The 12,328-nt window shown below is 37.6% G+C and overlaps 1 non-coding gene across 1 annotated transcript; it reads left to right on the top strand.

Annotated features, from left to right (window-relative positions):
* Nucleotides 1–9,061: 9,061 nt before the first annotated feature.
* Nucleotides 9,062–9,168, top strand: LOC121209091 (small nucleolar RNA R71). The gene has a single exon (XR_005904208.1). It is a non-coding gene; the product is annotated as a small nucleolar RNA R71 (small nucleolar RNA).
* Nucleotides 9,169–12,328: the final 3,160 nt, after the last annotated feature.

Here is a 12,328-nt window from a genome sequence, read left to right on the forward strand (position 1 = left end):
AAATTTGAAAGGTTGGTTAATTTGGTTAATGTTATTTCGGGTCGGTTAACCGATTGAACACCCCTAATCTCCACCTTGACACGAATTCTCAATGAATAAGTTCTTCATCGCGAACTCTCAACGAACAAATTCTCCACCTCTTTCATAAAACCCTTTAAGGGTTTAACTTCAACAATGAACACCAACCAAGTCTAAGCAATACTGAAACTTGGTTATAGGAAGTGACTTAGTCATCATATTTGTAGGATTTTCATGAGTACTAACTTTGCTCACAATAGTATCGCTACGAGCAATAATATCACGAACAAAATGATATGGAACATCAATGTGTTTTGTTCTCTCATGAAACATTTGATCTTTTGTAAGGAAGATGACACTTTGACTGTCACAAAATACTGTACTAATTTGAAGTTTTCGTTGAGTTCACTAAAGAGTCTCTTCAACCAAATAGCTTTTTTACAAGCCTCAATAATTGTCATGTACTTAGCTTCAGTGGTAGACAAAGAGACTGTAGTTTGCAAAGTGGCTTTCCAACTAATTGCTCAACCTCCGATTGTAAAGACATAACCTATGAGAGATCTTCTTCTATCAAGGTCTCTAGCAAAATTAGTATTAACATATCCAATAACTCCATCTCTAGTTCTTCCAAACTGTAAGCAAGCATCAGCAGTACCTCGTAAGTATCTTAAAATCCACTGAACTGCTTTTCAATGTTCTTTACCGGGATTCACCATGTATCTGCTAATTGCATTGACTGCATATGATAAGTCTGGAAGTGAACAAACCATAGCATACATGAGAGATCCCACTGCACTAGAGTATGGAACATGTGACATGTACTTAATCTCATTATCTGATTATGGAAGCAAAGCCGATGAAAGTCTGAAATGGGCTGCTAAAGGAGTACTAACAGGCTTAGCACTCTGCATATTGAACCCGCAAAAAACTTTCTCAACGTACCCCTTTTGACTTAGGTACAATTTACTTGCTTTTCTATCTCTGAGAATCTCCATACCAAGTATCTTCTTTGCTAGCCCCAAATCTTTCATCTCATATTCTTCACTTAGTTGGGCTTTACCCTTTGTTATCTCTCATTTATCTTTCACTGCTATCAACATGTTATCAGCATAAAGGAGTAGATACACAAAAGAACCATCACTATTTTTCTTAAAGTAAACACAACTGTCAAAGCTACTTTTTTTGAAATCATGGGAAGTCATAAAGGAATCAAACCTCTTATACCACTGTCTTGGTGACTGTTTCAAATCGTAAAGGGACTTTTTCAACAAGCAAACATAATCCTCTTTTTCTGAGACTATAAAACCCTCTGGTTGTTGCATGTAAATATCTTCCTCAAGTTCTCTATGTAAAAATGCAGTTTTTACATCTAACTACTCAAGCTTTAAATCATGCATGGCCACAATACCAAGCAAAGCTCGAATTAAACTATGCTTTACAACTGGGGAGAACACATCTGTGAGGTCCACTCTTGAAATTTGACTGTAACCCTTTGCAACAAGCCTTGCTTTATATTTAGGTTCTTCAACTCTCAGAGTCCTTTCTTTCTTTTTAAATACCCATTTACAACGAACAACCTTTTTACCTTTAGGAAGTTTCACAAGATCACATGTTCTGTTTTTATGGAGTGATTTCATCTCCTTTTACATAGCAAACATCCACTTTTCTGAGTCTTTACAGTTAACTGCCTCAGAATAATTAGATGGCTCTTGGTTTGCATCTATATCTTTAGCCACATTTAAAACATAAGCAACTAGATTAGCCTCGACATATTTCTTTGGAGGTTTAATTTCTCTTCTAGTTCTGTTTTTGGCCATAGAGTATTGTGGTGAAGAAGTAACTCTATTATGAATTTTGTACTAGCTTAAGGAGTCGACTCTATTGTAGATTCTGGATTAATCTGATGCTCCTCTTACTTTTGATTTTCTTTATTGGAAGTTTTTAAGAGATAAGTTAGATAGCATAACAGTTTCATCAAAAACAACATATCTGTTAATCACAACTTTTCTATTTTCAAGACACCATAACTTATACCCTTTTACACCAACTTTATAACCAAGAAAAACACATTTAATAGATCTCGGTTCTAATTTTCCATTATCAACATGAGTGTACTCAGGACACCCAAAGATCTTTAAAATAGAATAGCCAGTAGGATTACTAGACCATACCTCTTGTGGAGTCTTTTTCTCAATGGTAACTGATGGAGAGCGATTGATCAAAAAAATGCAGTAGAGGCTACATCGGCCCAAAACGACTTTGGTAAGTTGGCATTTGACAACATACATCCAAACTTCTCCATGATCATTTTGTTTATTCATTCTGCAATGCTGTTCTACTTTGGAGTATGATGAACTGTCAAGTGTCTCACGATCCCTTCTGACTTGCACAGTTTATTAAACTCACTAGAACTGAACTCTAAGCCATTGTTTGTGCAGAGGTATTTTATTTGTTTTCCACTATATTTTTCAATCATAGTTTTCCAAGACTTAAATGCGAAAAACACATCACTTTCTGCTTCAAGAAGAACGCCCAAACTTTTCAAAAAAATATCAATAAAAGTTAGCATATAATTAGTTCCACCCCTCGAAGGCACTCTTGATGGCCCCCACAGATCAGAATGAATATACTCTAACGTTTCCTTTATGTTATGGATTCCTCTGGTGAATCGAACTTTTTTTTGCTTCCCAAAAATGCAATGCTCATAGAACTTTAGTTTGCAAATTCCTTACCCATCAAGAAGTCCTCTTTTGCTCAATTTTGCCATGCTATTCTCACTCATATGCCCTAGGTACATATGCCAAAGTTTAGTAATATCATCATCTGACAAGGAAGAGGAAACGACAGCTACATCACCAATTATAGTAAAACTCTACAGAACATATAACTTGGCAGTCTGTGTAGCTCCTCATCAACACTAGGTCTCTTTTCACAAAACAGTTCCCAATTGAGAGCTTCAGCAATTTGATGAATACGTGCCATGAAGTCTCTGTAGTTGCTCTCCTTCAGTATGAAACCTTTCTCAGGATGCATCTGTTGATTTTTTTAGGTACTTTCGTATCTCACTTTAGCTTCAACACAATGGAACTTGCTTTGTGTTTTGTTGATTTGAGCAGAGGCACGAGTTCTCTTGCGAGGCATAATTGACCTTTTTGCAAAAATATAAGAACTCAAAGAAAATTAATGTAAGAAAAAGATGGCAAATTAAAAGGAGGAGGGTTGAAGAATTTTGGCTTAAGGCTTGGTGTGCAAAGAGGGTGCCGCAAAGGCTAGAGAACAAGCAGCAGCACGCAAGGGTGTGCAGCAAGAAGCGTGCGACACTTCGTCGAGCAGGCTTGGAGCTTGTGCGGGAGCTGGGACGTGGCCTGGGCAGCAGCAGCAAGGGCGCGCAGGTGGGGCGCTAGAGCAGCAGAATGCGACCTGGGCAGCTGCTGGACTAAAGCAGTAGGCGCACGAGTGGGAGCTGGGTGCTGATTGGGTCGCGCATCGTGATGCTGCTGGGTGTTTGCCGACTAGGCTGCTAGAGCTAGGGGTGTTGCGGCACAAGGTGTTTTGGTTTTTGGTTGATGCATGGATGGGAGGTATAATGTGGTATTTATAGCATAAGTAATAGGACTTAAAATAGAACTCTTAGTCTAATTTAATAATTTAAGATAAGAGTTTAATTCTAATCCTACTCAAATTTAACAGCAATTAATAATTAAATATAAGCATATAGAATTATCAATTGCTATTAATTATTAAGATAAACATAAAATAAAAACTGAAATTAAATTAATCCTAATTCTAATATAAGTTGATAAAAATTAATATATAAACTATAATGAATATAATTATATATTAAAGTTTATGAAGTTATTAATAATGTTAAAAAAATAAAAAATATTTCTTCTAGATGCCTTAAAAATATTTACAAACAAAGGCACCTAATATTCATTATTTACAAAAAGAGCAATCAAACTTTAAAAATAATTCAATTTAAGTCTCTAGACTCAATGAAAATTAAAAATTGAGTTGCAAATTAAAAATTGGATCAAATTGACCCTTTTATTTAAAAAACAAAAATTTATTTTGTTGATTAGGGAAAAATTTCTTGGAAAATTATGTTAAAATAAATTCCCAAGAAAGATTGGAGGGGTCACAAATGGTCCCGCTTAAGTTCCAACCTCCTAGACAGAATTTATTTAAACATACTAAACCCGAAAAATAGACCCTAAATCATTTATAAACAAAACACGAAAAAATATTAAATATATGATAAAATGAACGAGACGTTATCCCGTTCGGTTTTATTCCCCCAATAGTGTTTCAAACGCTGAGCATTAACTTGAAAATTTACCTTTTTTACCTTGGAGTTCAACAACTCCGTATGGATAGACTCTGTGAATTGTAAATGGATCGGACCAACGTGATTTTAGCTTACCTGGAAAGAACTTCAATCTCGAGTTGAACAACAATACTTTCTGACTTGCTTCAAATTCTCGAACTCGGATGTGTTTGTCATGCCATTTCTTGAGTCCCTCTTTGAGTAATTTGGCATTCGCATATGAGAACATTCGAAATTCTTCTAACTCGTTGAGTTGGAACATCCGTCTTTCTTTTGCGAGCTTAGGATCTAAGTTGAGTCATCGAAGAGCCCAGTAAGCTTTGTGATCTAACTCCCAAGGTAGATGACATGCTTTACCAAAAACCAGCCTATAGGGTGACATCCCTAAAGGTGTCTTGTACGCTGTCCTATAGGCCCATAAAGCATCATCTAGTCTTTTGGACCAGTCTCGTCGGTTCGGGCAAACTACCTTCTCCAATATGCCCTTGATTTCTTTATTTGCTAGTTCAGCTTGTCCATTCGTCTGCGGATGGTAAGCCGTTGCAACCTTGTGTTTCACCCCGTGCTTGTCTAGTAACCATTTTAACCACTTGTTCACAAAGTGGGACCCTTCATCACTAATGATGGCTCTCGGGGTTCCAAACCTCGTGAACACATGTTTCTGCAATAACTTCATCACGACCCTAGCATCGTTTGTAGGATATGCCTCTGCCTCAACCCACTTGGACACATAATCTACTGCTACTAGTATATACTTGTGACCAAAAGACGAAGGGAAGGGCCCAAGAAAATCAATACCTCAAACATCGAATAATTTGACCTCAATGATGTTTGTTCAAGGCATCTCATTTCTGTTGGTGACATTTCCAACTCTTTGACATTGGTCACAACTCTTTACGTATGCATATGCATCCTTGAATAGTGTTGGCCAAAAGAATCCGGCTTGCAATACTTTGGCTACAGTACGAGTTCCTCCGAAATGACCTCCACTTGGGGCTGAGTGATAGTGGTATAGAATCTTTGGTATTTCTTCTTCTGCCACGCATCTCCTAATCATCTGATCTTTATACTTTTTAAACAGATATGGTTCCTCCCAGAAATAGTACTTCACATCGTGAAGAAACTCTCCTTTGTTGATATGTCTTATCATACGGCATTAAACCACAAGCTAAAAAGTTAGCAATATCAGCAAACCAAGGGGTATTATGGACATGACTTACCTTCAGTATATGTTCTGGAAATGTTTCTTGAATCGGTACAAGTGGAGAATTCCCTTCTTGCAGCTCCAATCTGGACAAGTGATCTGCTACTTGGCTTTGTACTCCCTTTCGATCTTGAATTTCCAAATCGAACTCTTGAAGTAGAAGTACCCATCGGATCAACCTCGGCTTAGAGTCTTTCTTGGCAAGTAAATATTTAATTGCCGAGTGGTCTATATAGACAGTTACCCTGGTACCTACAAGATAAGATCGAAACTTGTCTAAAGCAAAATACGATAGCAAGTAACTCTTTTTCTGTTACCGTATAGTTTAACTGAGCTCCTGTCAGAGTTCGGATTGCATAGTAGATGGGATGAAAAACTTTGTTCCTTCGCTGGCCCATGACAGCTCCTATTGCGAAGTCACTTGCGTCACACATCAATTCAAATGGAAAGTCCCAGTCTGGTGTGACAATTATGGGTGCCGTGACTAATCGATTCTTCAAGTCATTGAAAGCTTTTAAGCATTCCTTATTAAATTTGAATATCGTGTCCTTCTCCAATAATTTGCATAAAGGTTTAGCAACTTTGGAGAAGTTATTGATAAATCTTCGATAGAACCCGACGTGGCCCAAAAAGCTCCTAACACCTTTTATAGATGTTGGAGGTGGGAGTTTCTCAATAACATCTACTTTTGCTCTGTCTACCTCGATTCCATGTCTTGTTATCCGATGCCCCAGAACGATACCTTCTCGTACCATAAAATGGCACTTTTCCCAATTAAGTACTAGGTTCGTTTCTTCGCATCGCCTAAGTACCTTCGCCAGATTGGCTAAGCAATCATCATACGTATCTCCAAACACTGAAATGTCATCCATGAAAACTTCCAAAAATTTCTCAACCATGTCAGTGAAAATAGACATCATACATCTTTGAAATGTAGCAGGTGCATTACATAAACCAAATGGCATGCGTCTAAATGCAAATGTACTGTACGGGCAAGTGAATGTGGTCTTGTGTTGATCTTCCGGTGCTACCGTAATCTAGTTGTACCCTGAGTATCCATCGAGAAAACAGTAGTAATCTCGCCCCACGAGTCTATCCAGCATCTGGTCTAAGAACGGCAAAGGGAAGTGATCCTTCCTAGTTGCCTTGTTCAGCTTTCAGTAATCGATGCAAATTCTCCATCTCGTAACTGTTCTAGTCGGTATCAACTCGTTATTCTCATTCTCCATGACTGTGATACCTCCTTTCTTTGGTACACACTGAACCGGACTTACCCATGAACTGTCTGAAATAGGGTAAATGATACCCGCATCTAACCACTTGATAATCTCTTTTTTCACTACGTCCTTCAAGATGGGGTTTAGCCTTCGTTGTCCATCGATCATCCCTTTTTCACCATCTTCCAAGATGATCTTATGCATGCATATAGATGGAATAATACCGTGAATATCGGCTATGGTCCATCCGATAGCCTTCTTAAATTGTTTTAGAACTAAGATAAGTTTCTCTTCTTGCTCAGTAGTTAACTCTACTAAAACAATCACAAGCAGAGTGGAAACGTCACCTAAATAAACATATTTTAAATGAGAAGGTAATACCTTGAGTTCTAGTTTAGGTGGCTCATCGATTAATGGTTTTGGCTGTGTGTAATCTCTCTCTTCTAAATCCAAAGATTCAAAACGGGATTGTGGATTAAATCCCTTTTGATTAGCTTCTAGCAAAGCTAATTTTCATCCTTCTCTTCATCACTTGGAGGGTCTGATGTCAAAATTCTTTCCAGAGGATCCTCAACAGAGTTGAGTTCATTTTCCACTATGAAATCTTCTAAGTCGGATACTGCAGAACAATCATCTATCGCATCAGGAAATCGCATTGACTTGAAAACGTTAAATGTTACCTGATCGTCCTGAACACGCATAGTAAGTTTGCCCTTCTGCACATCTATAAGTGTCATTCCGGTTGCTAAGAACGGTCTCCCTCGGATAATTGGTACTTCTTTGTCTGCTTCGAAATCTAAAATTACAAAATCAGTAGGAAATATAAACTTATCTACACATACCAATACATCATCGACTTCTCCTTTTGGATATGCTAAGGATCGATCTGCTAGCTGAAGTGTAACCGTAGTAGGTCTAACTTCACCTATCCCCAACTTCTTAAATATCGACATAGGCATCAAGTTGATACTTGTGCCCAAGTCACATAGTGCCTTACCATAATAAGCTGCTCCAATGTTGCATGGTATGGTAAAACACCCAGGATCCTTCAGCTTAGCAGGTAATTTGTCTTGAAGATATGCATTGCATTCCTTCGTCAAAGCTACCGTCTTAAATTCTCCAAGTCTTCGCTTTTTGGACAGGATATCTTTCATGAATTTTACGTAATTTGGCATTTTTTTCAAGTGCTTCAACCAACGGGATGTTGATATGTAGTTGCTTGAGTACGTCAGGGAACTTCTTGAATTAGACCTCCTATTTTTTCTTCTGGAGTCTTTGAGGGTAAGGTGGTGGAGGTTTATATGCTGAGTTGGTACTGGTTGATTTGTCTTTGGTGGCAATTCTGCTGCTAACGGAGTGGTTGGCTGATCAGAGTTGGCTGGTTCTGAGGTTACCTTTTCAGGTTTTGCAGGTTCTGGTTCTAGTGGAACTGGAACTTCAACACTCGGTTGAACTTCTTCCAAATCTTGAGCTTCAGCATGCTCCTTTTCAGCTTCAATGATGTTGGGCTCTACTATTTTTCTGCTCCTTAATGTTAGTGCTTTACAATGCTCCTTCCCTGGATTTCTCAGATTTTCTGTATCACTAGGTAGAGCACCTTGTGGACGGTTCCTAAGTTCAGTAGCAAGCTGGCCCACTTGATTCTCCAAATTCCTTAGAGTGGCGTCATTCTTCGCCATGTATGCCTTCAATAAATTCTCTAAGCTATTGGACGATTCAGCCTGAACTGGTTTCTGAACTTGCTGTGAGAAACTAGGCGGCTGGGTTGGTCTAAGTTAGGCGTAGTTGTTACTGCCTCCAGCCCCTTGGTTACTCTAGGAAAGATTGGGGTGATTTCGCCACGATGGGTTGTAAAACTTGGATTGCAGCCCTTACCTTCCTCAGTTCTGGTTCTGATTACCTATGTAGTACATGGATTCTGGGTTTGAGAGACATTCTTCAAACACATGTCCTTCCCCACAATAGACACAGGCTATATTCTCATATTGGTTAGGTGGTTGAGCTGCAAAACTGTTAGACCCATTAGTGGTAAAATTCTTTAACATTGAAGATATCGAAGATACCTGGGATGAAAGTGAAGTGAGAGAGTCCACTTCATGGATTCCAACAACTCATCTTTATGACGTTGCTCGATTGGTTGACCACTGATAATTGTTACTGGCGATCCTCTCGATGATTTCATAAGCCTCATTGTAAGACTTAGATAAGATAGCACCATTAGCAGAAGCATCTACTACCATCCCTGTGTGAGTGTTGAGACCATTGTAAAATGTCTCAAGTTGGATGCAATGCTGAATTCTGTAATGAGGGCACTTTCGTAATAACTCTTTGAATCTTTCCCATGCCTCATAGAAGGACTCATCATCCATTTGTTGGAAAGCAGTAATCTCATTTCTCAGCTTAGCAATCTTGGTAGGAGGGAAATACTTCACAAGAAATCTCTCTGCTAACTCTCGCCATGTAAAAATCGAGTTCGGTGGTAGTGAGTTTAACCAGGCTCGAGCTTTGTCCCTCAGCGAGTACGGGAACAGTTTTAATCGTAATGCATTTTCAAGTACTCCGGCTAGCTTGAAAGAGTCGCTCACCTCCATAAACAGTCTTAAATGAAGATGAGGATCTTCAGTAGGCATTCCACTGAACTGGCCCACTGTCTGAAGCATCTGGAACATGACTGGCTTCAGCTCGAATTGTTGTGCCTCGATCTTGGGTCTTCTAATACCTAGATTAAGGTCATTAAAAACTGGCATGGCATATTGTCGTAAAGCTCTATCCCTATCATCAGCAATAAGGATAGGATTTTGAGCAAGGTTTGCTCTGTTTCCTTGATTGATATTCTCGAAATTCATCTCTTCGGTCCTTCTCTGGTTCGCTTGTCTTCTTCGTTGGCGAAAGGTTCGTTCTATTTCAGGGTCCACTGGGAGTAAGTCGATACTTTGGTCAATACTCATAAACACTTGAAATAATCAGAGAAGAATTAATTAGGTAAGTAAAATTGAACAGGAAAATAAAAGAACCAAAATGTAAAAATAAATTCACAAATAATGTTTTAAAAAAAAAATAGTCCCCAACAACGGCGCTAAAAACTTGAAACAGTGGAAATGTGCAAGTGTACACAATCGTAACAAGTAATAAAGTGACAAGTAAATGTCGAGTTATCGTACCCACAGGGACTGTAAAAAGCAATGTTTATGAAATTAAATAAAACACTTTGGTGAGGTAAAAATAATTTTTGTTTGAAAAGAGTGATTTATAAACTAAGATTTTAAAACTAAGCAAAAAATTTAAATAAAATAAAAGAGTTCTAGTGCACGATTTCAATTAAGATTTAATCAAGATGATCTAATTGTGTTGGGTTAATTATACCTGTTTAACTTAGAAATATTAAATTCATGCTTATGCTGTTATGAATAAATTTATGGCAACCCAGTAATTTGCTAACTTATGAACATATTTACTAATTAAAAGAATTCCATTTATCTCTTGAACATATCCCTATGCCAATTCAACCGACTAAACAGATTTAATAAAGTAAGCATGCTATCGCACATACATACTTATTGAATTAAATTATCTCTCGCATATTCCTATGTCGATTCAACCGATTAATTCAACTTAATAAACATGTAAAAGATCATGTGAAGTAACAAAGTAGCCATACCTTGAAACAATTTAATCACAACAATCTTGCCAGTTATGCAAGGCATATGTATCGCCAAATACAATGCTGATTTAATTTTCAGTTACCTTAGAAGAATTAAACATGCACTGATTAAGTACTGAGTCCATTAATTAAAATTTCAATTCGTTTAAACAATTAATTCTTTAGTTATCTAAACAATTATAATGCCAGATAACCTAAGCATGATTTTACTTAATCAAGCATTTCACTGAGGCCTATAACAGCATAAACACTAATTTAATAATTCAAGTAGGAAAAATATAATCAACCCAACACGAATTAAATTCAAGCTAAATTGATTAAAATAACCATTCCAACAACAATATTTTTCATAGATATGTTCATCATAAAAACAACAGAAATTAAAAAGATAGGGAACAGAAAGCAAATCCAGTGTTTCTCTGCAACTTGACTGTTGGTCCGTTCTTAGTCTCCGTTGTCTTCGCCGAGCAAGGCTTCTATGAATCCTTGATTGCTGCCCAAGATGGCTGAATAACACCTCTTTCTCAAGAGAGGAAATCGGCACAAGAGGAAGGGAAAATGGGATGGAAAAATGGAGAGGAAACTTTGAGAGAAGTGAAGAGAGGATGAGAGAATGTTGTGGAATGAGGGATGTTGAGGGATGCTTTGAAATGGGCAGCATAGGGTGGCTTTTATAGCTAAAGAGGGCTGCTAAAAATAGAAAATTCAGCAGCCAAGAGAGCCCTCCCATGGCCGGCCACACACATGGCAAGGTTGAAGCTTTTAACCTTGCTAAAAATAGGCTGGGGCAAATCTACAAAGCCTAAAATAAAGGTGGGGTTTGAACGTAATTTGGAGGTTTTTCAAGGGCCTTTTTGCAAGCATATTTTATCAGCTAATTTTTTGATTTGGGTCAGCCAATGGACGGTTCTGGTCAGCCCAATTAGTGGCTGGTTCGGCTCACTCCATTCGGTTCAACCAGTGCGGTTCACTAGGCCCTTTCTTCATAATTAATTAAAATTAATTCATTTAACCTAAATTAAATAGGAAATAAATTAAAATTAATTTAATTGTGAATTAATACACATTTCCGGGCCGTCTTGGGCTGGAAACTAATTGGCCTCGATACTTCAAATTACTCTCGATTTTGTTCTTCTCGCAGTGTTCACAGGGCCATTTTTCTCTAATTGTGTATTCTGTCAAAAATAACCAAATTTAATCAAAATTAACTATGAAATTAATTAAAATTCATAATGTTCATATTTTTAACATAATTTAATTATTTTATATATTTAATTATTTTTTGACAAGAATTTAATCGGAATAGCCTGGTTTTAAGTTAAAAAGGTATGAAAAAGTATATAAATTTTTGTGTTTCCAACGAGACGCATAAGTAACCACCTTTCTGTCTTACATCAGAACAAAACCCAGACCCACATGTGACGCATTGTTGTATACCATAAAATCTTTACTAGTCTCAGGCTGTATCAGAAAAAAAGGGCTTGAGTCAGAATAGTCTTAAGCTTATTAAAACTCTCTTCTTGTACATCAGTCCAAATGAAAGGAGCTCCCTTACGCAGCAGCTTAGTAATCAGAGCCATGATCAAATAGAATCCTTCTACTAAACGTCGATAATATCCTACCAGCTCCAGAAAGCTACGTATTTCAAACACATTCTTCGGTGGTTTCCATTCTAACATAGCCTCAATTTTAAAAGGATTGACTCGGATCTCCTCAGCATAAACTAGTGACCCAAAAAGGTTACTTCCTGAAGCCAGAACTCACACTTACTGAACTTTACAAACAACTGTTTCTCATGGAGGGTCTGTAGCACCACTCTAAGATGCTCGTCGTGCTTATCCTCTGTCTTAGAATACACTAAAATGTCATCAATAAATACCACCACAAATTGGTCTAGATAA

The sequence above is a fragment of the Gossypium hirsutum genome, chromosome A10, assembly GCF_007990345.1.
Source record: "Gossypium hirsutum isolate 1008001.06 chromosome A10, Gossypium_hirsutum_v2.1, whole genome shotgun sequence".
Lineage (NCBI taxonomy): Eukaryota > Viridiplantae > Streptophyta > Magnoliopsida > Malvales > Malvaceae > Gossypium > Gossypium hirsutum.